The sequence below is a fragment of the Notamacropus eugenii genome, chromosome 1 (genome assembly GCF_028372415.1).
Source record: "Notamacropus eugenii isolate mMacEug1 chromosome 1, mMacEug1.pri_v2, whole genome shotgun sequence".
In the NCBI taxonomy this organism is placed as follows: Eukaryota; Metazoa; Chordata; class Mammalia; order Diprotodontia; family Macropodidae; genus Notamacropus; species Notamacropus eugenii.
Window position 1 is genome coordinate 747,674,141 of NC_092872.1, and position 26,521 is coordinate 747,700,661.

The following is a 26,521-nucleotide window of genomic DNA, read 5'->3' on the forward strand; positions in this document are numbered from 1 at the left end:
TAAATTATTTATATTTAATGTACTTCCTCCAAAAGCAGACCATGCTACTTTTTTTCACTTTGGGACACTTCCTATTATTAGGAAGTTTCACTTTTTTCTCTTTTATCAGACCTTAATTTACCTCTTTGACACATCTTTGAATTGTTCTTAGCCTTCTCTCCTGGGACAAACAGAAATTGTCTCTACTTCATCTCATGTGAAGGACAAACTTCAAGAAAACTCATATCTACCCTGTCTTTTATTTTCTGGACACTCTCTAATAGGAATCTCATTCATTTATCACCTCTATTCTGCTTGCTTCCACAGTTCAGTATCATGTCCTAATCTCTAGCTCCAAGTAATAAAGTGTGTTTTGGACATTTCTAACAGCATGGCCTTTGGACATTTTCTCTTACGGCTCACTCTCCATAAAGGCTGCCTTACCCCCACCCCTCCAAAGATGATGACTCCTTTACGAGGTCAATTGAAAGGTTAATGTCCTTGCATAGAAATGAGTATCTTTCTTGTCCAAGGACACACAGGCAGGAAGCATTACAAAGGGGAATTGAACGTGGATATTCCAGTTCTAGATTCAGATTCTTTCTTTTGAACCCAGTTTGGACAAAGACTTTAAATATGAGAACTTAGCCATATGTGGGATTATGTGGGATCTTTGGATAGTAGATTTAGAAGTAGAAAGGACCTTCATAGTATTTTACTCTAGAACTTTCACTTTACAGTTGAAGAAACCAAGTTATAGACAGGCATAGTGACTTGACAAAGTTCAGATTAGAAGTAATTGACAAACTGAGATCCGCTGACTCATTTTATTTTATTTTCCCCAACCTAGTCTTCTACCACCCTTACATTTTCCTATGAGAATGGAGATTTGGTTGGCTTGTTTGGATTCTACCCAAATGAAGGTTTTGATGTAGGGATCTAAAGCCTCTTCCTATACTAAAAATAGCAGAGATCATATAATGTAATAGGAAGAACGATGAACTTGAAATTTTGAATTTGTTCTTGAATCTGGTGCCTTCTAGCTCTGTCAAGTTAAGCACGTCATTGCTCCCCTTGACCTAGTGATTCTCCCTCTATAAAACACCAATAACAACATCTTCTGTACCTCCTTCACAAGGTTTTAGTGGCAAAGTCATTTTCTTCCTTCCTTCCTTCCTTCCTTCCTTCCTTCCTTCCTTCCTTCCTTCCTTCCTTCCTTCCTTCCTTCCTTCCTTCCATCCATCCATCCTTCCTTCCTTCCTTTTTCCTTCTAGACTATCCTGCAGTCTGCTATCAAAGATAGCTTCCTTTAGGGTAGGAGTGATTATATCACTTATTTCTCCCCATTCAATAAAGTCTAATGACTTCCTGTTACTTCAAAGCTCAGATATGAATCATCTGTTGGTCTTCATATACTGCTTACCCTACCTTTCTCGTCTTGATTCTACTCTCTTACATATACTTGGCAATATTTTATCAATGGCCCAGTTGTAATCTCTCTCTCTCTCTCTCTCTCTCTCTCTCTCTCTCTCTCTCTCTCTCTCTCTCTCTCTCTCTCTCTCACACACACACACACACACACACACACACACACACAGACACACATATGTTCCCATCTCTTGAGTCTATGTATTTTTAATGACGATCCTCCTCTGTGCCTGGAATTCTATTCCTTCTCAACTGTTGTCTCCTGCCTTCCTTCAAGAACCATTTAAAAATCCAACCCCCTTTTTTATTCATTAATTAAGTTTAGTTTTCAACATTCACTTTTATAAGATTTTGAGTTCTAAATTTTCCCCTTCCCCCAATCCCCTTTCCCAAGACAGTGCACAATCTGATATAGTCTATACATGCATGAAAATATTGAACATATTCCCACATTAGTTATGTTGTGAAAGCAGAATCAGAGTATGAGAAAGAAAGAAAAGAAACAACAAAAGAACTAGAAAACCATATGTTTCAATTAGTATTCAGACTCCAAAGATCTTTCTCTGGATGTGGATATAATTTTCCATCATGAGTCTTTTGGAGTTTTCTTAGATCAGTGCATTGCTCAGAAGAGTGAAGTCTAACAAATTTAGTCATTGCACAATGCTGTTACAGTGTACAGTGTTCTCCTGGTGCTTCTCACTTCACTCAGCATCAATTCATGCAAGTTTTTCCAGGTTGTTCTGAAGTCCACCTGCTCATCATTTCTTTTAGCACAGTAGTATTCCATTACATTCATATACCACAATTTGTTCGTCTATTCCCCAATTGATGGGCATCCCCTCAATTTTCAATTCTTTGTCACCACAAAAAGAGCTGCTAAAGTATTTTTGTGCATGTGGGTCCTTTTCCCTTGTTTCTGATCTTTTGGTATGCAGTCCCAGTGCCAATGTTGCTAGATCAAAGGGTGTGCACAGTTTTCTAACCCGTTGGACATAGTTTCAAATTGTTCTGAATGATTAATGCAGTGTACAACACTAACTCTTGGAACCATTAGTGTTCCAATTTTCTCATATCTTCTCCAACATTTAACATTTTCCTGTTTTACCATGTTAACCATTCTGATAAGTGTCATGTGGTATATGAGTTGTTTCAATTTGCATTTCTCCAATCAATAGTAATTTAGAGCATTTTTTCATATTACTATAGATAATATTAATTTCTTCATCTGAAAACTGCCTGTTCATATTCATTGACCATTTATCAATTCTTATATTCTTATAGATTTGACTCAGTTCTCTATGGTTTAGAAATGAAGTCTTTATCAGATAAACTGTGTGTAAAAAATGTTTTCCAGCTCTCTGCTTCTCTTCTAATCTTGGTTTCATTGACTTTGTAAAAATCCAAACTTTTGCAAGAAGCCTTATCCAATCCAATTTAATAGTGTTGCCTTCCTTTTATGATTATCTCCAAATTTGCCTGTATATGTCTTGTTCTTTTGCAAGTGACCTATTCCTCCACTTGGGCAGCTAGGTGGTGCCATGGATAGAGCACCAGTGAAAAAATCAGGAGGACCTGAGTTCAAATCTCATCTCACTTGACACTCACTAGCTGTGTGACCTTGGGCAAGTCACTTAACCCCAATTGCCTCATCCTGGGTCATCTCCAGTCATCCTGATGGTCACTGCATTCAGATGGCTCTGGAGGAGAAGTGACTCTGGTGACCTGCACAACCCTCACTCACGCAAAACAAAGTCACATGTAAGTTATGTCACCATTTCTCTGATGGCATGGTCTTCTTTGGCAATGAAGGACGAACACACATTCCTCCACTGTCAGGTACTTGAGGGCAAGAAATACTATTATTTTTTTTTAATTTTGTATTCTAGTGCTTAGCATAATATTTGAAATACAATAAACCAGCTAGTCAGTCATTAATCATTTATTAAGCACCTATTATGTGCTAGACATTGTGCCATGTGTTTGAGGCATGAGGTAAATCAAAATACGACTTTTGTTGTCAAAGAACTCTGTCTGAGGGGGAAGACAAGGTATTAGTAATTATGCACCAATAATTAATATAAATACAGGAAATATAGGAGCTAATCAACAAAGGGAAAGTGTTAGAATGAAGAGATATTAAAAGAGGCTTGTGGCATAAGAGAAAATTTTATCTGGGACTTAAAAGAAGCCAGTGTGGCCAGGAGGTAGAGATGAAAAAGGAGAGAATTTCAGCTATGGGAATCAGACAACAAAAATAGCTGATGTCACAAGATGAAATAACCTGTGAGGAACAACAACGAAACCATTTTGCCTGAATCATAGATTACATGGAGGTGAATAAGGGTGGAGAAGATGAAAAAAAAATACAGGAGGTGGTTCCAGTTTATAAAGGGTCAAGTACCAAACAGAGCAATTAATATTTGATCCTGGGGGTAGTAGGGAGCCACTGGAGTTGATTGAATGGGAGAGGTGGTGACCTGGTGAGAGTAACATTTCTGTAAAAACAATTGGACTTGAGGCAGAGAAACCAATAAACCATTATTGTAGTTGTCCACATATACGGTGTTGAGTACAGCATCAGAGAAAAGGGGGATGTAGGTGAGATGTTAAAGGGTAAATTATATAGAATTTTGTAACTAATTTGATATGTTCAGGGAGGAGAATGATAGACAGTGTGGAATCAAGTCTAAAACATGAGCTTGGAATCCAGAAGTCTAGCTGACTAGTGGTTTACTCAACCTGTAAAAGAGGAGTTCAGATGAGTGGAAGTCTCGGTGAGAAGAGAAAATGTGCTCAATGTATAACATGATATCAAGATGTCTATAGGATGTCCAGTTCAAGATATCAAGTAGGCAGTGGGAGGTAGGAGCCTAGAGATAATAACAGAATTTGTAGAGGTTCTTGAGTCTCATAAGCAAATAACACTGAGGGGTCAGAAGGCCTAGGAGAGATCAGGGTGGAGAAGATATGAGTAAAAGTATAAAACATACTTTGAATAATGAGGAGTAAGAATGTCGAGGATTGAGAAAAGGTCATTAGATATTTCATTTGGGACTTCATTGGTAACTTCAGAGAGAGAGAGGTTTACTTTAATGAAATCCTGAAGTCAAATAGAGAGTTAAGAAGATCATGAGAAGAAAAGATTAGGAAACATGGATTGTATATGATTTTTTTCAAGGAGTTTATCTGCAAAAATTAAGGTGAGTTGTGAGATAATAGGTATCTTGAATGGATGAATCTATTGAAAACTTGTTTCTGTTTTGTTTTGAGAATGGAAGAGACATAGGCATATTTGTAGACTGGAAATAAACAGCCACTATACTGGAAAGGATTGAAGATGGTGAAAAGGGGGAAAATAGAGGGGGAATATTCTGGAGGATTTGGGGTGAAATGAGTTCACTTATCAAACTAAAGGCATTTCTATCCATTAGAAAATGGCTCAACAAGTCATGATGTGATTATGATAGACTACTACTATAGTATAAGAAAAGAAAATAGGAATTATTTCAGAAAAAAACAGGAAGATTTAGATGAACTGATGCAAGGTCATTTGAGTAGAACCGCCTCAACACAGTACATAGTAACAGCAATATTGTAAAGATAATCAACTATGAAAGATTTAGCTATTCTGATAAGTACGATGATCCCAAACAACGCTAAAGGAATTTTATCCACCTCCAGAGAGACAGAGAACTGATGAACTTTAAGTGCAGATGGAGGCATACTTTTCCATTTTATTTTTCTTGCTTCTTTTTTGCAGTATGGTTAAAAGGAATTAAGTTTTACTTGACTTTGTATGTAGAATTGTGGTATACTACTTGCTTCTCAATGGATGCGGGGATTGGAGAGAAGAAAATGGAAACTGGAAATTAAAAGAAAATCTTTTAAAATGAAAATGAAATAAGAAGGGAGATAAAATAAGAGAGAAAAAGGGGAAAAGAGAAAGAATGGAAGAGAGATAGAAAGAAAAGCATGAGATACGCCTTCTGAGATTTCATCACTTTGTAGTTTCGTTTGTCTAACTGTTCCTAACAAGGAGAAGCTTAATGAGGGACAGGGGTATATAAGTATATAATTATGATGTACAGAAAACAAAGATATCAGTATAACTTAGGACAATAAATTATATGAAAAGACCACATTGTCAAATAATATTCTTCTTTCCATAAAGGAAAAAGATTTTATAAGTGCCTTAGTTTTTTTTTTTTCTTCTTCCCCCCAAATCTCTCCAAAAGTCTCTTGCATGTTTAAAAGTCTTGGAACACATGCCAAAGAAGGCCAGCTGAGCCAAATCTGACACAAGAGCCTTTTGTTCAATTTGATGCTGAGTGGGGAAAGATTTGGCCTACAGTAGAAATAGCATGCAGCCTGAAGGAATTGACCAAGAAAAACCAGAATTTCCCATAGTTTAGATTCAAGAAATTCCAACCAAGTTACTTTTTCTTCTCTTTTCTCTGAATCTTCAGCTTTGGTCTTCATAATCTATGGTCCTTATTCCCTTTGGTCTTTAGTCACTTTACTCAAGACAGTTCAGCACAATTTTCTTTTTCTTTCCTTTGACACAGAATTAGTATTTTCTTCCATTGAAGTCCAAAAGCACCTTGTCAATCAATTACACTTTCAAAGCTCTCCAAGAAGCCTAGTCCTCAGGAAACAAATAAGTAGAATAAAGACATCTTCTAAGCTTCTAGGTAAATATGCAAATTAATCAGCTGTTGGACAGAAGGCCACATAACTTCTTTATAATTCAGAGATTACATTCAATTTTAACGGAAAGGATACTATAGTTTTATTAACATGTTATTGAGTCATTTTCAGTCTTGTCTAATTCTTCATGACCCCTTTTTGGGGGGAGTTTTGTTGGCAAGGATATGGGAATGGTTTGATATTTCTCTCTGCAGTTCATTTCCAGAAGAGAAAACTGAAACCAAGAGGGTTAAATGACTTCCCCAGGGTTACTCATTAATTTTCTGAGGCAAGATTTGAACTCAAGTCTTTCTGACTCCAGGCCCAACATTCAATCCACCGTCTTAACTACCTCCTTTTGTGTCCTAATTAGTATATTCACAGGAACCTGTTTTGATACTTGTTACAGTTTAACATGGGTAATACACAAGCCATGCAGAAAAGATTCATTATATAAAACGTGTGTGTCTATCTATGTAAGTGTGTATGAGAGGTATAAGAAGTATGTGTGTGTTTCTTCCCACTCTGTCTCACATCTCTCTAAAAGCACACAAAACTTTCCCCATTAGATATGTTTTACTTTATTAGAATCACTAATTTTCTTGTGTTTAACCTTTGTTTATAAAGTGCCTACTATGTGTCAAACATTATGCTAACAAAACAAAAACAAAAACTTGTGCCTTTCAACAGCTTATCTTTTCCTAGGGCTGAGGTATACTATGCTTTAGTTAAATAAAAACAACATGGAGTTCTATTCTAAAGCCGAGAAATATGGTTTTATTAGGAAAGACTCAACGTGGTAGGAGGCATCTGACTCATGCTCTGAAGGGAGCTAGGAATCCTCTGAGGAAAGAGTGTATTATAGGCATAGGGGACCAATTTTGTAAAAGCACACAGATGAGAGATGGGATGGAATTTCCAGATATTAGCTCTCTGGCAGTTTCATGGGAAGAGAGTCTTTAAGTGGGCAATCAGATGAAATAAGACCTAGAAAGTATATGTGAGCCACACTGTGGAAAGCTTCGCGTTTAAGGCTAAGGATTTTATATTAGATTTTAGAAGCAAAGGCGAGTCATTGCATATTTTTAAGGAGGGCAAATACACCTGACATGGTCAGACATTTCATTAGGAATATTAATTTGGCAGCTTTATGAAGGATAGATTAAAGTTGAAGTCATTCCTTGTTTGACTGAAATCCAAGGATGATGAGAAAAAAACTATCCAAAAAATGAATCAATGACATTAATTGACGAGTTTAATGAAGCCTTTGGTATCTCAATTACAACTTTTTATAATGTCATTCAGCTAGTCAAAAAGCATTTACTAAGTGCCTACTATGTGCAATGAACTATGTCACATTCTGGAGATAGGAAGAAATGAAAAAAAATATCTAAGTAAAAAAAAGAAAAGTCCCTGCTCTTAAAGAGGTCATAATCCAGTGGAGGAGACAACACCCAAACAACTATGTTCATGGAAGTTATATATAGGATAATTTGGAGATAAATTCTCATGGGAAACACTAATATTAAAGGGGGAGTCAGGATAATTTTTCTTTAGAGAGTGGAATTTTAGGCAAGATTTAAGGGAATTCAGGGAATGTTGGAGGTGGGGATGAGGAAGGAGAATATTCTAGGTACAAAAACAGGCAGTAAATATCCCGGAATTCAGATGATGGAGTGTTTTCTTCAAGGAGGCCACTTTGATTCTATTGCAGAAGTCTGGGAGCTAAAAGTAAGGCATGAGAAAATGAGAAACATAAGGGGGGGTTGTCAATTTATGGAGGGCTTTAAATGGTCATAGTGGAACTTATATTTGATTGTGGAGGTGATAAGTAGTCACTGGAGGTGGTGTAAGAAAGCTGACATGGTCAGATGTGTGCTTAAGGATCATCCATTTGACAACCTTTTTGCTTTCTAGTTGAGAGGGTTCATTAATTTAATCTTATTTCTATCTGTGGTCTTTGCTCAGAGGCTATCTAATCATCAAAAGCCAAAATGGTTCAAGGATTTCTGCCCTGGACAAAATGCCAACTCCACCATTTACTTCCCAGCTAGGCCACATAAAATCTCTAAGCTTTCTTTCCTCTTCTGTAACTTGATTATGTGGATTCTTATAATATTTATCTCATGGGGATGTCCTGAGAAAAATGGGAAAATATTACATAGTCATGAGGTATTCTTATCTAGGTGGGCAGAGTTCAAGTTTAATTATTTGAATTTGAACTGTCCAACTACTCTTTGTAAAATGATAAATTGATTAAGAATGTTATTAAAGTTAATCAATTCATTCCCCTCCCCACTTCACTATAATGATTGTACGTAAGGCATAATGAGAAAGCCTTTTCATTGTCTCTACCTCCCACATTGTCTCCTGCTCTGAACTGACTTTTGGATAGAAGCTTGATTGTGGTTCCTCAGTGAAAGATATTAATTAATGATGACTATGAGGAATAGTTGCCACAGGCCATCATGTGGTGATTTTTTTTTTTACGCAATAAATATTTTTATTACACAGTTTTCATAAGTTTGGCTCATTTGCTTTCTGACAGTTTGATAGATACTAAGTGTGACTGAAAAAACATCTTAATATCATGTAATATTCAGGGCATTTAGGGATCAGATGACATCAAAGTAGAAAAGATTACTAGGGTAGTTCAATAGTCCTGAAAACATTTGTGAAGTGGGACAGAATTTGGAAGAGCATTAAATTTCATCCTCAAATTAATCTTAATGACTTTGGAATGAACTGGAGAGTGTATGTGTGTGCATGTATGTGTGTGTGTGTACATGTTTATGTTTTAGACCAATAAAGAATAAAGAGTTGATATTTAGATAGCATTTTAAGTTTCAGATTGTTTCAAACAGATTATCAAATTAGATTCCAACAACAACCTTAGTAGAAAATTGCTATTATTTGTATGGGATACTTAGGTGTCGCAGTGGATAGAACACTAGCTTAGAGTCAAGAAGACTCATCTTCCCAAGTTCAAACCTCCCTCTGACACTTTCCAGCTGTGTGACCCTTGGCAAGTCACTTAATCCTATTTGCCTCAGTTTCCTATCTGTAAAACAAGCTTAGGAAGAAAATAGTGAACAACTGCACTAACTCTGCCAAGAAAACCTCAAAATTGGAAAGAGTCAGACAGGAGAAGAGGGATTATTGTTATATCCATTTTACTGATGAAGAAACAATGATTTGGAGAGTTTAAATATCTCCTCTGTAAGAGTTAGCACTTATATACCACTTTTAAATTTGCAATTATTCCTCATAGATTTCTTCATAACATTCTTCATTTGATTATCATAACAAGCTTTTGAAGTAGGTGTTATTGTGATCAGCATTTTACAGATGAAGGAGCTGAAGCTGAGGGAGCATCTGAGACAAATCTTTAACCCAGTCTTTGTTCCTCCAATTTCAGTGCCTTATGTGTCACAGTTACATAATACTTCCTTTCCTGTGAAGTATCTAAAAAACCACAAAAAAACAAATGATTCCATATTCTTCTCTATTTTCACTACTATCCTGTCCTCAGGTAGAAGGATATGAATAAGAACCTTTTTGAGACTGATATTGGGAACACATTATATTATTAGGACAAATCTTTTGGGAAATGATTATTTCTCCACCTCGCTTCCCATCCAATCACCTCTGAACATCTACTTTGCAGCCTTTCTTCTCTACTTGCTTTCTACTTTCTCTACTACTTTTTTTTCTACTTTCTCTCTTACTTTTCCCATTTCCCTCCTACCACAAGTGATCACAATTGACCCATCTCAATTGCTGACATTGGTCTCTGCTGCTCTCTACTGGCAAGTGCGAAGCTGACATCACTGGGCTATACAGAGTTAAGTTCCCATCTATTCCCAAGCTTTACCATAGGTGAAAATAGGTGCATTTGCAAAGAAACAGAAACAGAAATGATATTGTAGATGACTTATACTACATACCACCCAGACAGACAGATGATATAGTAGAGCCCAATCGGAAAAAAAATTAAATTTGGACTCAGAGATGCTAGAATGAAATACTCATTCTTCTTTTCTCTGCTGTCATGACTTTGGGCAGTTCAATTAATTTCTTGGGCATCAGTATCTTGATCTGTAAAATGAAGGGATTAGGGTTAATCTACAAAGATATTTCTACATTTTAATGCATAAATATAAAGAAATCTGACAAAACCAGAGTATATGGAAATGCCAGGGTAGGGGCATCAGCTACCTGAATAATTACTGGAAACTGTCTTCACAAGTTAGAAACAACAAAAACAAAGAAACAACAGAAACTACTGTTCTGAATTATGTCCATAGAAAAAAAGTGACAAGTTTAGTGAACTGGAAATAATGAAAAGCTTAGGGAAATTTTTTTTGTTCATTTAATAAAAGATTACTTTTGATAATAAGATGAGTGCCATATGATTTAGCAGAGAGATTGAACAAGTAGCTATTTCACAACAGAGTGATTTTGGGGGAAAGAATATAGTTCAGGTGTGAGCAATGATATTCAAAAATAGAATTCCAGTGTTTTTTATCCATAAATACTTTATTTTTCCTCTAATCACATGAAAAAGAAATTTTATCATTCATTTAAAAAAAATTAGTTCCAAGTTCACTCCCCACCTTTCTTTTCTGTCTTCATGTATTTGCATATGTCCTGCAGTTTGATGCAGAATATATATGCACAGTCATGGGAAACATATCTCCATGTTAACCACATTCAGAAAGAAATCAAAAAGAAATAAAAAAAGAACAAGAAAAATAAAGTTGTTGTTTTTACATATGCTTCAATCTGTGGTCAGACTCCATCAGTTCCTTTTCTGGAGGTGGATAGCACTTTTCATCATGCATTTTTCAGAATTGTCTTGGAATATTGGATTGTTGAGAATGGCTAAGCCATTCAGAGTTGATCACTGCACAATATTGCTGTTTTCTTGTATACTGTTCTCCACTTCTGTGGATTTTGATCATCCATAGAAGACTTTCCAGATTTTTTTGAAAACATTCTGTTCATCATTTCTAAAAGCACAATAGTATTCCATCACAATCATATACCACTACATGTTCAGGCATTTTCTTATTTTCCACACTGAAATTATGACCTATGTCCTGGGTTAGCTTGTGGCTGTAAACTCTAATGTGCTAGTGCTCCTCCTCACCTTGGGGCTGGCACCTAGAACCACATATAAGCAGTGCAACAGAGTCCTGCACCCAGTGTCAGCAAAGTGTCCTCTATAGTCTCCTTCTGACCAGTTGTTTGACACTCCCCTTTCCTGTCTGTCAGGCAAGAGCTCCAGAAACTATGGATACAGATTCAGTGACCCCCCTCCTCCAAAAGCTGCTGGCTTGCCAGGGTATATCCTACACTGTGCTCCACTCTCCTTCCATGAGACATACCTTTCCTGTAGACCTTCTAAAGTTATCTTACACTGTTGTTTCGCCCTATCCTTTTATGGGCTCTCTGGTTATGACGTTTATACTGAGGAGTTATTTTAAAGTTTTTTGGAGGGGAATTTTGGAAAGTTTTGCCAAAAAGCAAAGGAATTTTTCTTTGAACTTCAGTAGTCAGAGATCAATTATGAAAGGCAGGGAACATGTGGAGGCAATTAAAATTTGTAAATATCACTGAATCTTGATGGAGTAAGACACAGAACCAGAACGTGACTAAAAACTGTAGTGCTTTTCAAAAGAAAAGGAAAGATTAATAAAGGGATTGTCTAAAAGAATTCTTAACCTATATTATCTACACTTTAAAATAAAGCTATTTGAACATAACTGTCTAGTTTATGAATATTTGTTCTTTATGAGTTTAAAAAACATTATGAGAATAACACTATAATAAATAAATGCCCTCTCAAATGAGCTATGTTGCAAGGACTTTTCCTCTTTCATGTAGAGTACAGTGTCGTGCCTAAAAGTGATGCAGAACAGACATCTCCAGCCTCTTCTCCCCCCACCATTTTCCAAGAGGATCTTTATTTCTTTTAATTTTGTCATGGCATGCCATCAGAGGGATGGTATACTAGACTTGAGTTATATCCTTCTGCTCCTTTAAATACTTTTAGTCTAGGTTATATATTTTTTCAAGTTATCTCTTAACTTCTGATTATTTTTACATTAACTCTGGGAAGCAGAAATCCAACATTTATGTTCAAGACTTGACCTTGTTCTCAACAGATGCCAGTGCTACAATGAAAACACAGTCATTAGTCTAGAGGGCAGAAATATCAAAATAAGGAGAAGTTGAAGAAACCAACTTTGATTCATTGTGGGTGGTGTATTGTTGAGGGTGGAGTGGGCAACAGTTGTATGTTCATTCAAAAGGATATGTGAAAGGAGATCCCACTTTCACCTGGGGAAAGAGGGTATCAGATGAGCCTTTGTAAAGGTGTGTATCCTCTAAAGGAAAAGGAGTAAGACTTCAAGAAAGGAAAATAGAAAAAAAAAAAAACAAAAAAGATCAGTTGTAGAATAGCTGTCAATGCCTTAGAGAAGCCTTGAGTACACACATCAAAGTGAGGGTACTTAAGTCAAGAATGGGGTATAGAAAATATTTGAGTTTGACTAGAATATAGTGTATGTGAAAGGGAATAAAAGAAGATGCAAGGAATTTGATAAGTATTATATTAAGGAGGGCCTTAAATACTAAATGGAGAAAATAAGAAGTGGTCATGAGGAACTGACTAGATTCTTTGGGGTAGGGGAGTATATACTTACAAAACATAGAAGACAATTACTGTCTTCTCCCTTTTTTGAAGTTTTTATTATATTTAGTATTTTATGTTCCCCAGTTACATATAAAATAATTTTAATATTATTTAAAAAATTTTGAGTTCCAAATTCTCTTCCTTCCTCCCTCCCCATACCCACTGAGAAGGCAAGATATTCAATATAGTTTATATATGTCATTGTCCAAAACACTTTCATAATAGTCACGTTGTGAAAGACTAATTCAATTTCCCTTCATCCTATTCCCCTCCTGTTTATTTTATTCTCTCTCTCCTTTTATGTTGCCCCTCCTCAAAACTGTTTTGCTTCTGACTACCCTATTCCCCAAACTGTCCTCTCTTCTACCACCCCCTTCATTTATGCCATCCCCCACAATTTTACTGTAGGGTAAAATAGATTTCTATACTCAATTGAGTATGTATGTTATTCCCTCTTTGAGTCAATTCTGATGTGATTAAGGCTCACTCACTGCTGCTTACCTGCCCTCATTTCCTCTACTGTAAAAAAACAAAAAACAAAAAACAAAAAAAAAATAACTTCTTTCATGTGAATTAATTTACCCCATTATACATCTCCCTTTCTCTTTCTCTCAGTATATTCTTCTCTTGCTCTTTAATTTTATTTTTTTAGATATCACCCCTTCATATTCAACTTGTGTCTGTGTGCTCTGTCTATATATACTCCTTCTAACTACCCTAATGATGAGAAATGTCTCATGAGCTACAGATATATTTTTTTTTCCATGTAGGAATGTTAACAGTTTAACTTTAATAAGTCCCTTATAATGTCTCTTTCTTATTTTTCTTTTCATGTTTCTCCTGACTCTTGAATGTGAATGTCAAATTTTCTATTTAGTTCTGATTTTTTCTGAAGAATGCTTGAAAGTCCTCTTTCTCATTGAATGATCATTTTCCCCCCAGAAGGATTATACTCAGTGTTGTTGGGTGGGTGATTCTTCATTGTAATCCTAGCTCCTTTGTCCTGTGGAATATCAAGCCTCCAATCCTTTAATATAAAGCTTTTAAATCCTGAGTTATTCCAATTGTGGCTCCATGATACTTGACTGGTTTATTTCTGGCTACTTGCCATATTTTCTTCTCGACCTTGGAACTCTAGAATTTGGCTCTAATATCTCTGGCAATTTTTATTTTGGGATCCCATTCAGGAAGTGATTGGTGGAGGGAGGAGCCAAGATGGCAAAGTGAAAACAAGTACTCACCTAAGCTCTAAGACAAACTCCTTCAGACCCAGAATCTGAAAAAAATTTAGAGTGGCAGAATACAATAGTAGACAGAGTGTGGCAGATTTCCAAACCAGGACAGACTGGAAGGTCTAATAGAAGGATCTTTTGCATGGGGCTGGAGGAACACACAGTGCACAGGCTATACCAGTGCAGACCCCACCATAGCAAAGCCTAGCAGGAAGCCTGGGCTGTCTGAGGGAGCAGCAGCACTGAGGATTCTCAAACATATCAGTGCAGGATGGGAATACAGTGGAAGTGAGTGAGAGAGAAGCATAAAACCCCAGGTAACTGCAGCAGCCACTCCTGAGACTAACAGCCTGCAGATTAAATGTCTGTAAGTCACCTACTTGAACTTCTAGGAGCCAAGATAATGGAATGATTGGTAAATGCTCTCCCTCTCTGCTTGTTGACCTTGAAAAACCCAGAGAATATTTCCCCAGGAAAAATCCTGGAACAGTGGGATCAGCCAAAGGGGTAAACAATCTCTAAGCCCGTGAGCTTTTGCAAAGGTGGGGAGGGTATCCTCCTTGCTGTGGCTGAAGAGAACAAGTGCCAGACCAGAGCTGTCCCAGACAGCCCCACCTCAGAGAACTAGGAGGAGATCCTGAGCCCCAGGGGTATAGCCCATAATCACCAATACTGGGATCCCAGACATGCCTCAGCACAGCCAGGGGAATCGGGAAGACATTGCACAGATGGGGCTCACCAACCACTGAGCTTGCCAATATTCTACCTTAGGAGAGGAGAAGTTCTGCAGCCAGACCACTCCTCCCCCACACCTCACACAGTGAACTCCAGGGTAACTCTGGGGAAACTCAACAAGACTTCACCTGGTCTCTGCTTTGACACATAAGCCAGCTCAGGGCCAGGTAAGCTGCAGTATTTTAGCTTCTAGTTGAAAGAACCAGAGGTCAAAATACACAAAGCCTCAAGTTCTAAGCACAAGAACCTGGGGCAGAGCCCCTTGTACTCCAAAAGTGGAGATCCACTTTACAAGTCAGGAAAAGGGTGATCATCATGAGCAAGAAGCAAACCAGAAAATAAAAGATCCTAGAATCTTTCTATGGGGACAAGGACCAAAACACAGATACCAAAGAGGTCAGCATTGAGACTGCACTCCCATCTGAAACTTCAGAAGGGAATAGTAACTGGTCTCAAGACCAAAGACCATTCTTGGGAGAGCTCAAGAAAGATTTTAAAAGCTAAGTGGGAGGATTAGAAGAAGAACTGCCCAATGATTTAAAAAAAATAAGAAAAAAAAAGAAATCAAGGAAGAATTTAAAAGGAAAATTGGATAAATGGAAAAGGAAGCACAAAACCTAACTGGAGAAAATAACTTCTTAAAAGGAACAATTAGACAGATGGAAAAGGAGATGCAAAAGTTAACTCAAGAAAACAATCTATTAAAAATTAGACTTGGGCAAGTGGAAGCTAATGACTCTATGAGACATCAAGAATCAGTCAAACACAATCTAAAGAATGAAAAAAAATAGAAGAAAATATAAAATATCTCATTGGAAAAACAACTGACCTACAAAATAGATCCAGGAGAGAAACATCTAAGAATTATTGGTCTACCAGAAAGCCATGATGAAAAAAGAGCCTGGGCAATATCTTCCAAGAAATCATCAAGGAAAACTGCTTAAAGGTACTAAATCCAGAGAACAAAATAGTCATAGAAAAAATCCACTTCCTGAACACATCAAAGAATATCGTTGCCAAATTCCAGAACTATCAAGTAAAGGAGAAAATACTGCAGTCAGCCAGAAATAAACAATTCAAATATTGAGGAACTACAGTTAGAATCACACAGGACCTTGCAGCTTCCACATTAAAAGACTGAAGGTATTGGAATATGATATTCTGTAAAGCAAAGGATCTGGGACTAAAATCATGGATAAATTACCCAGAAAAATTGAGCATAATATTTCAGCAAGGAGATAGACATTCAATGAGATAAGAGATTTCTAGACCTTCCTGATGAAAAGGTCAGAGCTCAATAGAAAATTCAATCTTCAAATACAAGTCGCAAGATAGGCATAAAAAGGCAAACAGGGAAAAAAAACAAAAACTTGTCACACAATATGGGCAAACTGTTTACATTACTGTAAGGAAAGACAATACTTGTCAATCTCGAGAATGGTATATTTATTATGATATTTAAAAGAGTTATACATAGATAGAGGGAGAGGGTATAAATTAAATGATGTGATGATAAAAATATGATTTAAGGGTACTAAGGGATTGCAATTTGAGAGGTGAAAAGGAAGAGGCAGAAAAGATAAATTACATCACAGGAAGTGGCAAAAAAACATATAACAGTAGACGGAAAGAGGGGACGGAGATGAGCATTGTTTGAGGAGGTGATTGGTGGATTTTTTCAATTCCTATTTTACTTTCTGGTTATAGAATTTCAGGGCAGTTTTCTTGGATGATTTCTTGAAAGATGAGATCTAGGTTCTTTTATTTTATCATAGCTTTCAGATAGTCCAAACGTTTTAAAATGATCTGTCCTGAACCTATATTCTAGGTCAGATAATTTTCCAATGAGATATTTCACATTGTGTTTTATATGTTTTATCACTTTTTTGGTTTTTTTGTGTGTGATTTTTTTGATTTGTGATAAAGTCATTAGCTTCCATTTGTTTCATTGTAATTTTTCAGGAAATAATTTTTTCGGTGGGCTTTTGGTTCTCCTTTTCCACTCAGCCAATTTTATTTTTTAAGGTGTTATTTTCTTCAGTATTTTTTTGTGTCTCCTTCCCCAAACTGTTGATTCATTTTTCATGATTTTCTTGTAGCAATTTTATTTCTCCAATTTTTCCTCTATTTCTCTTTCCTGATTTTCAAAATCCTTTTTGAACTTTTCTTTGGCCTGAGAACAATTCATATTTTTCTTGGAAGATTTGGGTTTAGGAACTTTGACTTTGTTGTCTTCTGAGTGTATGGTTTGCACTCCTTTTTCACCAAAGTAAATTTGTATAGACAGAAAAGGTTTTTTTTACACTGTTTGCTCATTTTCCCAGCATATTACTTGATTTTATAAGTTTGTTAAGGTAGGGATCTTTTTCCAGTGTGGAGGATATACTCTTCCAAACTTTACTGGTTTTGTGCAGCTGTTTTCAGAAATACTTCTAGGGACCTGAAAGTTTTCAGTTCTTTCAAGGTCTCTTGGTCTCTTCTCTGGTCAGTGAGTGACCACAAGAACACGCTTTTTGCCCTGGAAATATGAGCAGGGTCCCCCCTCTACTACTGCCACAAGCTGTCCTGTGCTATTATCTCCTCACCCAGGGAGTGCCACCTAGGACTACAACTGGGATCCAAGTATGGGCAAAACAACAGAGTCCTGCATTGGTGTTAGCAAAGAGGCCCCTGTAATCTCATTCTGACCAGTTGTTTGACCCCCTTACTGTCTGTGGATTGAGAGCTCTGCAAGCAGCCCTGCCACTGTTGATTCAGTGACTCCCAAGGCTTGCTCCGGGTTTTCTGGGGCTAGGGTTATGCTGGTCCAGCTCATACTGGACTTCCCTCCACTCTCACCCAGTTCCAATAGACCTTTCCTGCTCACTTTCTAAGTTCTCTTTGATGTCTCTGGGTTGAGAAGGGTGGAAAATGCCACTGCTGTCAGTGATTCAATCACTCTGAGGCCTGTTCCTGGTTTGCTGGACCCTGGTCTGTGCTGGTTGCTGGACTATATGCCTCTCTCACCTTTTTGTAATAGACTTTTCCTGTAGATCTTCCAGAATGTCTTAGGCTGAAAAATTTGTTTCATTCTTTTTGTGGGTTCTGCTGCTCTAGAATTTGTTAGTCAGTTTTAAAGGTATTTGGAGGGGTTTATGAGAGATTTCAGGCAAGTTCTTGCCTTTACTTCACCATCTTGGCCCTACCCTCTCTGTCTTCTCCCTTTGTCACACCATACCTATTACATTGTGTTGATTTCTGGAACCCACATTTATGAAGGACTTTAGAAAACTGCAGTGTCCAAAGGAAAACCAAGATAGTGAAAAGACTTGAATACAAGTCATTAACAATTGGTAGAGGGAACTGAAAATATTTAGCCTAGGAAAGAGAGGAATTAAAGATTTGCATGGCAGTTGTCTTCAAATATTAAAATATCAGTTTGAAGTTAAATTAGATATGTTCCACTTGAGGAAAGAAATAGGAGTAATGAACTGAAAGAAACATAGAAGCCAACTTAGGCCTACTGTAGAGAAAGAAACTAATTCCTAATGATGAAAGTTGTCAAAAAGTGAAGGATACTGCCTAATCTATCATTCACTCCTCCAGGCAATGCTAGATGATCACTTTGTGAATGTTAAAAAGGAGATGCTTGTCCTAATAAAGATTGGACTTAGCTTCTCAAATCCATCCCAACTCTAAGATCCTGTGATTTTCTAAGAACAAAATAGCTACTTCAAAAGATTTGAAATCTCTAGGACCAATAGAATTCCACTGGAAACTACTGAAAGACTATTCAGTTAGCATTGATATATCTGTTGACAATCTAAGTTTGGAGAAAGGAGAGTATACTAGGAGTATAGAATAATCATATGATATTCTGATTTTCTCTTTTTTTAAATTAAATAATTTTATTTGTTTTCAGTGTTCGACAAGCACGTACATATATCTTAGATTTTTTCCCCTCTCTCCCCCTCTTCCTCCCTACCTCCCCACTACCTCCTGAGATGGTGCACAATCTTATATAGGTTCTACATGCACATTCCTATCAAATACATATTTCGTAGAAGAATTAAAATGAATGGGAGAAACCATAAAACAAAACAAAACAAAACGTAATACAAAAGAAAATGGTCTGCTTCTATCTGTGATCCAATTTCATAGTTCTTTCTCTGGATATGGAAGGCATTTTGCCTCAAGAGTTCATTGGAAATTTTTTAAGTCCTTGCATTGCAATGAAGTACTAAGTCTACCATAAAACTTCCTCACACACTGTGGTTGTTGCTGTGTGCAAAGTTCTCCTGGTTCTGCTCCTTTCACTCAGCATCAGTTCATCTAAGTTTTTCCTGGCCTCTCTGAAGTCTTCCTGTTCATCCTTTCTCATAGCACAATAGTATTCCATTACATTCATATACCACAACTTGTCCAGCCATTCCCCAATTGATAGGCATCCCCTTGATTTCCAGTTTCTGGCCACCACCAAGAGAGCTACTATAAATATTTTTGTACATGTGGTACCCTTGCTCATTTCTATGATCTCTTTGGGACAGAGTCCCAGAAGCAACATTGCTGGGTCAAAGGAAATGCACATTTTTGTAGCCCTTTGGGCATATTTCCAAATTGCTCTCCAGAATGGTTGAATTGGCTCATAATTCCACCAACAATGAATTAGTTTTCCAACTCCCCCACATCTTCTCCAACATTTATCATCTTCCTGTTTTGTCATGTTAGCCAATCTAATACATGTGATGGTTGTTTGATTTGCATCTCTCTAATCAATAGGATTTAGAGTATTTTTTTCACGTGACTATAGACAGTTTTAATTTCTTCCTCTGAAAAGTGCCAATTTGTATCCTTTGACCATTTATGAACTGGGGAATGACTTGTATTCTTGTACATTTGACTGAGTTCTCTATATATTTTAGAAATGAGCCCTATATCACAGACACCAGTTGATATTCTGATTTTCAATAAAATAGACATTTTTTATACTTTGTTCATCAATTTAAACATTTGTTATAATGAAGATATTCCAATATAATGGTCCTTTGACTTATGATTGATATGTTTATTTATATAAATGAAGGAGATTGCAGACCATGTAAGACTGGCTGACCTTTGTCAATCTCTCCCATACTCTCATATAAATCTGGCACAAAGTTTATACCCAATAGCCTGGGAGAACTTTTATTTTGTTGAAATTGTTGGTTCATTCATGAATTATACAGCCTGTCCTTCACAATTTTATCCCTTTCACAAAGTCAAGCTACAATTTCTCATGGTGGCATGTTGGTTCTTTATGTCTATGCCAACTGAGTTCTAGAGTTTGGTAGGTTTGAACAAGATGCAAATATTTTTGGTATAGTTTTTTTTTTTTTTTAATAGATTGAGCCTGATTTCAAAGGATCAGTGTAGTAAAATACAGAGAGGTTCATCACCAATGGAATGGCTATTTTATGATGAATTATTTGACTATTTTACATGGTATTAGATAGTGTGTTGTGGTTACTTTAAAGTTATTTCAGTAGATTTGAATAGTTGGGGTACATACAGATTAAAAGGGAAAATCAAATCAAAGGTTAAATCTAAAATTCTCTGGTAAGAAAAGCTCCTCACAATTGGGATTCTTTTCTTTTTTTTCAGATTTTTCAAATATTACTCTTTTGCCCACACTTTATTATAGAGACATGCTGGGCAACTGTCTACTTGCTGTTCCATACGCACAATGCTGCATCATCATATTTTTACACTGACTGTCCCCATGTCTTTTATTTGCTTAGATTTCTTAGAATCTATTGGTTTTTCCTTTAAACCTTAGATAAAATACACTTTTTATATAAGGCCTTTCTTGATCCTTCTGTCTCCTAAAATCCTCCCTCAAAAATCCTCAATAATTTCATAAGTGTTATATGTGTGTTACATATGTAATACATGCACATGTGTACATGCACAGAATGTATGCATATGGATTATATATGTATGTGCATGTATTGCTTAATAAATATATAAGCATATATATTATTGTTTGACAGATCTATGTGTATGTATGTGTGTGTGTTTGTATATGTATCCATGAATCTAGCCTCTCCTCCATTAGAATATAAAGTCCTTAAAGGGATCTATAACCTGGTAGGAAGAAGAGGGAATAATCATTTATGTCGTGCCAGGCCTACTACATGCCAGGTGCTCTGTTATTTCAGTCATTTCAGTCATGTCTGTTTATGACTCCATTTGGAGTTTTCTTGGCAAAGACACTTCAGTGAATTGACATTTCATTCTCAAGCTCATTTTACGAATGAGGAAACTGGGGCAAACAGGGCTAAGTCACTTGACCATGGTCAAGCAACTAGTAATGGTACCAGGCCAGATTTAAACTCAGGTCTTCCTGACACTAGAGTCAGTACTCTATGTAATGTACCAATTACCTGGCTCAAGGACTCTGATAAGGGCTTTACAAATACTATTTCATGTGATTCACATTAAAAATCCTGCAAGGTAAGTGCTATTTTTATTTCCATTTTATAGTTGAGAAAACTGAAGCAAACAGAAATTAAGAGATGTCCCCAATGACACACAAGTAGGAAGTGTTTGAGGATGAATTGGAACTCATCTTCCTGATTCATACCTAGGGCACTATTGACCAATACCCTGAGACATAGTAAACATATGACAAAGAATGGAAGCCCGGAGAGATTTAATGATGAGATCACAAGGTCACATATTATGTCTGTGTTACTGGCAAGTGACAAATATCAGTGCCTTGGCTCCCAGGCCAGTGGTGCTGTTTTTCCCTTCATATGGCTGTATTTGTAGCAGTTCAACTGGAGTTAGCATCGTGACCTGGGTGCCAATTAAATCTTAGAGTTTCTTAATAAATACATTATTTCCATGATAAGAAAAGATGAACTTATAACTCTACTGTCCACAGCATTACAATCTACATATTTATCATATAATAAGTATTTATCAAATACCTACTATGTGACAGACACTAGGCACCTGGGGTACAAATGCAAAGAGTGGATCAATCTCTCTTCTGAAAGAACTTTAAACCTCTCTGTGTGGAAAATAATTTTCAGTTCTGGCACTATAGTTTAACAGAATCAATTAGTGTTTGGGTGCCGAGGGGGCATCCCAACCAAGGTAACCAGGATGATAAAAGATCTGAAAATTAGGACATATGAAGAATGGTTGAAAAAATGTGCAAATATTTAATATACATTTGTACATGTTTCGATGGGTTGCAAAAAAAAAATGAGACTTGAAAGGAGATTGTCTTAAATTATTGGGAGCATGGTTTGTTTTTTTTTTTTTTTGGAAGAAACATTACACTTGTTCTATGTGGTTTTTTATGGCAGACTTGGAACCAATGCGTGGAGATTGTAGGGACCAGATTTTAGTTGAAGTTGTATATCCTATAGTTTAATTATTGTACATTCTATGCAAGTTTATGTAGATTTCTAGACTGACGCAAAAAATGACTTTTCTATCTAGTGCTTCTCATAGTTAAGTATAATCATAAACAATAAATTCCATCATCTTGCAGTGACATGAGCAATCGATAGCTTTGGTATGAGAGGAGCTGAGTTCGAATCCGTGCTAGGTTACTTTGTAGAGTAAGTGCTAGGGTAAGTCATTTTCCTTGCCATATCCTTTGTATATGATATGCAAAGGATATAGCATGAACTCAAGTTTAACTTACCTAGACCTCTGTATCCTTATGTAGAAAATTAGAGAAATGAACTAAAGAAATGATCCCTGAGGAAACTTCTGCTTTAATGATTTTCTAATATCTTTTCTCCTTGCTCCTAAAATAAAGATGTTGACTTGCAAAGTCTCTCAAGTCTCCAACTCAAAAATTCTATGATGCTATAATTTCCACAATTATTCATAATTTGAATGATGTTGCAAAACAAAAAAAAAAACCAAGCAAACAAAAACTTTATCAACTCCTCAACTGAACATGGAAAGCATAACTGATATTTGTATAGAGACTGAATATTTTCAGAATTATAAAATAATAAATAGACATTTTGTCCATTTTTTCTAATTTCCATTCATGGACTGATGTCAGTTTGGGTAGAATTTCTCCTCATCTTCAGAACTTGTTATACCCTAAACCATTGTCTAAAATGTAAAATTAACTAAAATTATATTTTTTCTTTCTTTTTCCTATCTTCCCCTGCCCTTTTTCCCCTATTTTTTCTCCCTCTGAGTGCCAGGACCCATATCCTATGATCCTCCTCATCCCAGCATCTAGGCATTGAAAGGTATCTCCTATACCTTGTATAATCTTTACGTGATGGATAATTAATTCCCTTTATATCATCCATAACTAGTAGTCATCCAGCTTCTGCTTAACGTTATTAGTGAATGTGCTATGTATAAGAGTCACCTGCCAAAAGACAAAAAAAGTATTGACTCATTGGGTCGCAGCTGTTGAATTCATTTAGATTTAGTTTACCAGCATGCATTAAGTGTGCATTGAGCTTGTACAAAGGAATTTTCTTCTGTAGACTGTGGTTTTAAGGATAAAAAACACATACTCTAATATAGCTAGTTCAGTTACTTAGACTCATGAATAAAGACACGTGTTTATAAATTCATATCTATCTCTCTGTGTTTGTGTAATCTTGATAATGTGTTTTAAGCCTCTTCTCAGACACAAAGCTTCATTGGTCACACGCCACAGACTACTTGCACAAACCACACAGTTTGCTCACACCTGTTGACCCATATGCTCAGAAAGTTATACTCTCAAGGGAAAATTGTCTGCTCTTATCTATAAAATGAGGGAGTTCAACTGACTGACATCTATATTTCCTTCCAGCTCCAAAATTATGATCAAGGCATTGGAAATCTTCTAGACTACACCAAAACAACACTGCTGGTTGTAAATGAAATGGTAAACATCATTCACAATGCAAATGATGAATACAATGGAGTCTACTCCAAATGCAGAGTATGTTAACCTTTCTTTGTTCCCTTTGATATTCTGGATTTTTCCCCCAGTTTATTCAAGGGCAGCCCAAAACTTACCATATTGTAGATACCTCTTCATTGCAATCAAGGACATGGAAGTTAGTTTCCAATTCCAATTTACTGGTTTTCAGGGTAATGAATGCACATCCCAAAGCAACTTGATAATCCAAAAAGCTTTGTCTGTTTACAGAGGTTTGGAAATTGAAGATATGCAAATATACTTTGAAAATGTAAGACTATGAGTGAGACAAAGAAACTCTCCACCTCGGATTGGGTACATTTGCATTTTGAAAGGGGGCAAGAATCTGTTTAAGCAGGTGGCAGAGATAATTACCCACCCAGAGTTTGGTTTCCCCAATCAGTTCTTTCAACCCACTCATCTACATGTGGGAAAAAGTTAGACAAAGTTAAAAACACAGTTGAGGTAGCCCTGGACTTGGAAGCAAGAAGACCTCAGTTCAAATTTTGCATCAATCATTGACTATTATGTAACTCTGTCTTGACACTTAATTTACTCATCTGGAAAATGGGGAAAGAAATAATACCTCGTTCACAGAATTGTTGTAAGGATCAAATGAGATAAGACACAAATTACTTTGCAAATTTACGGAGCTTTATCAGTTTTAGCTTCTGCTGTTGCTACTGGTGGTGCTGTTGCTGATACTACTAATGTTAAAAACAGGAAAAATCTAACACCTCAGGGTTGTTTAATAATTATTAGACAAATTACTATAAGCTGGTTTATTGTTTAACATTCAGATATGAAAATTTGGGAAGTATATTTACTCTTCTTCCTCCATAAACTAAAGTGAAATACATACCTAAGAAAAGAATCAGTCTTAATCCCATAAAAATTAGATTCCTTGAAAGAAAAGACTAAACTTGCAACTTAACTGACTGGAACCATCCTAGTCTTTTTTGCTAAATATTTTACATCTTCTCTGAGATTCCAAGGCAAATGTCATTAAAAAAAAAAAAAAAACTTTACTTGTGTCAGACTTTATCCTATATTCTTATTAGTCTGGACAAATAGAATTGTAGTCTTATAGATACTAATCTTTGGCTAAGTTCTTGATTTTTCTTAGGCAGAAGGAATCCAGAAAAAAACCGATGTAAATACCTTGACACTCAATGATCTTAAAATACACTGGATTAATCAACTTATATATAACTTCAAACTTTAATGGATCCATGCACTTATCATGTAGGTATTCACTAAAACAATGCAGGTTCTATTCATTCTTGCATCTCTCTCTTTCAATTATTTCAATAATTTAATATGAATCTTTCATAAAGAATCAATAAAAGAGGCAACTAGGTCATGCAGTGGAGAGAGTATTGGGTCTGGAGTTAGCAAGACTGAATTCAAATCTAGTCTCCGACATTTATGAGCACTCTGACTCTGGGTAAACAAAATTATTTCAAATTGAGTAACAATTTAAGTTCTGCCTCAGTTTCTTTAATTGACAATATGAGAATTGACACCTATCTCCAGGATTATTGTGAGGATAAAATAGCATAATATTTAGGAAGCACTTTGCAAAATTTGAATTGTTATATACATTCCTATTATAATTAGCTATTTTAATGCTGCTGTTTGTCCCTTATTCTGAGAGATGACCAAGTATATCATGGGGTGATTTTTTGAGTTGTGTGTGAATTGAAGTAAAGCAGTGTGGCACAATGTGGTCACCCTCACTCTTCTAGGGTCATTGAAGTCTTGTGACAAGAAAAGTACCAAGCTTAGTGGTAATGGTCCACATTTCAAGGGATGACCTTGGCATCTCCAATGTTCTCAGCCAAGTTCTCAGTGCTCCACAGCATCTGCTTTACCCACCTTCATGGCTGTTGAAACAAATTTTCTTCATCTACCCATTCTGGCAATGGAAGCATTCATGTACTTGGGATAGATAACCCCCTAACTCAGTGATGGGTTTGAGAAGTACCAGTTATCCATAACTTATTTCAGCCAGTCTGCTGAGATAGTTTACTACGGTGTAGCTGCTGGGTGTATTATACCTTCTTGGAACCACAGACACGAGATTAGTGCCAGGTGGATACCAATGGTAGATGAATAGCCCTGAAAAGGGCTGCAAAGCTTTCACACCAGAGGCCCTCTTTGTCAGCTCAATCCATTCTGAACAGTTTACAGTACTATGCAAAACCTCTTGTGAATCCTAAACTACAGTCTATTGAATGTTTCCTCTGCATTAACTTTACCCCTTTTTTTCTAAGATGGCAGGTTCTCTGCGCGTTCAAATCAAGTCTATGAGTACATGTTAGGTATTCACTATGTGAAAGGCACAGTGGTAAGCATTTGTGATTAAAAAAAACAAACAAACAAAAAAAAAAACAAGCAAAAACCAAAAAGAGAGTCCCTGCCCTCCAGGAGCTTAATGGAAGAAGGCAATATATATATGGAGGTTAAAAAGTGGGGGAAGTCAGAGAAAGCATCTGCCCTTGAGCATAGTAGAGTCTACATATATAAATATGTAAATATAAATATATAAATGCGTATACATGTGCACAGGTACATATACATATGTATATGTTTATGTGTACATATAGGTATATATATACATATATGCATATACGCATGTATAGATATACACACACATACATAATCAGGTGGAGCCCTAAGGAGAAGGAGTGAACAATGCTGTCCTGAGCCCTGTAATTGCAATGACGTTTCTCAGAAGAACTGGTAAATCAGAAGAAGGAGACACAACAGTGGAGGAATATTCCAAGGTTTTAACACTCCTATGGATCAATGAAAAAGAAGAGTGAAAATCAGGAATAT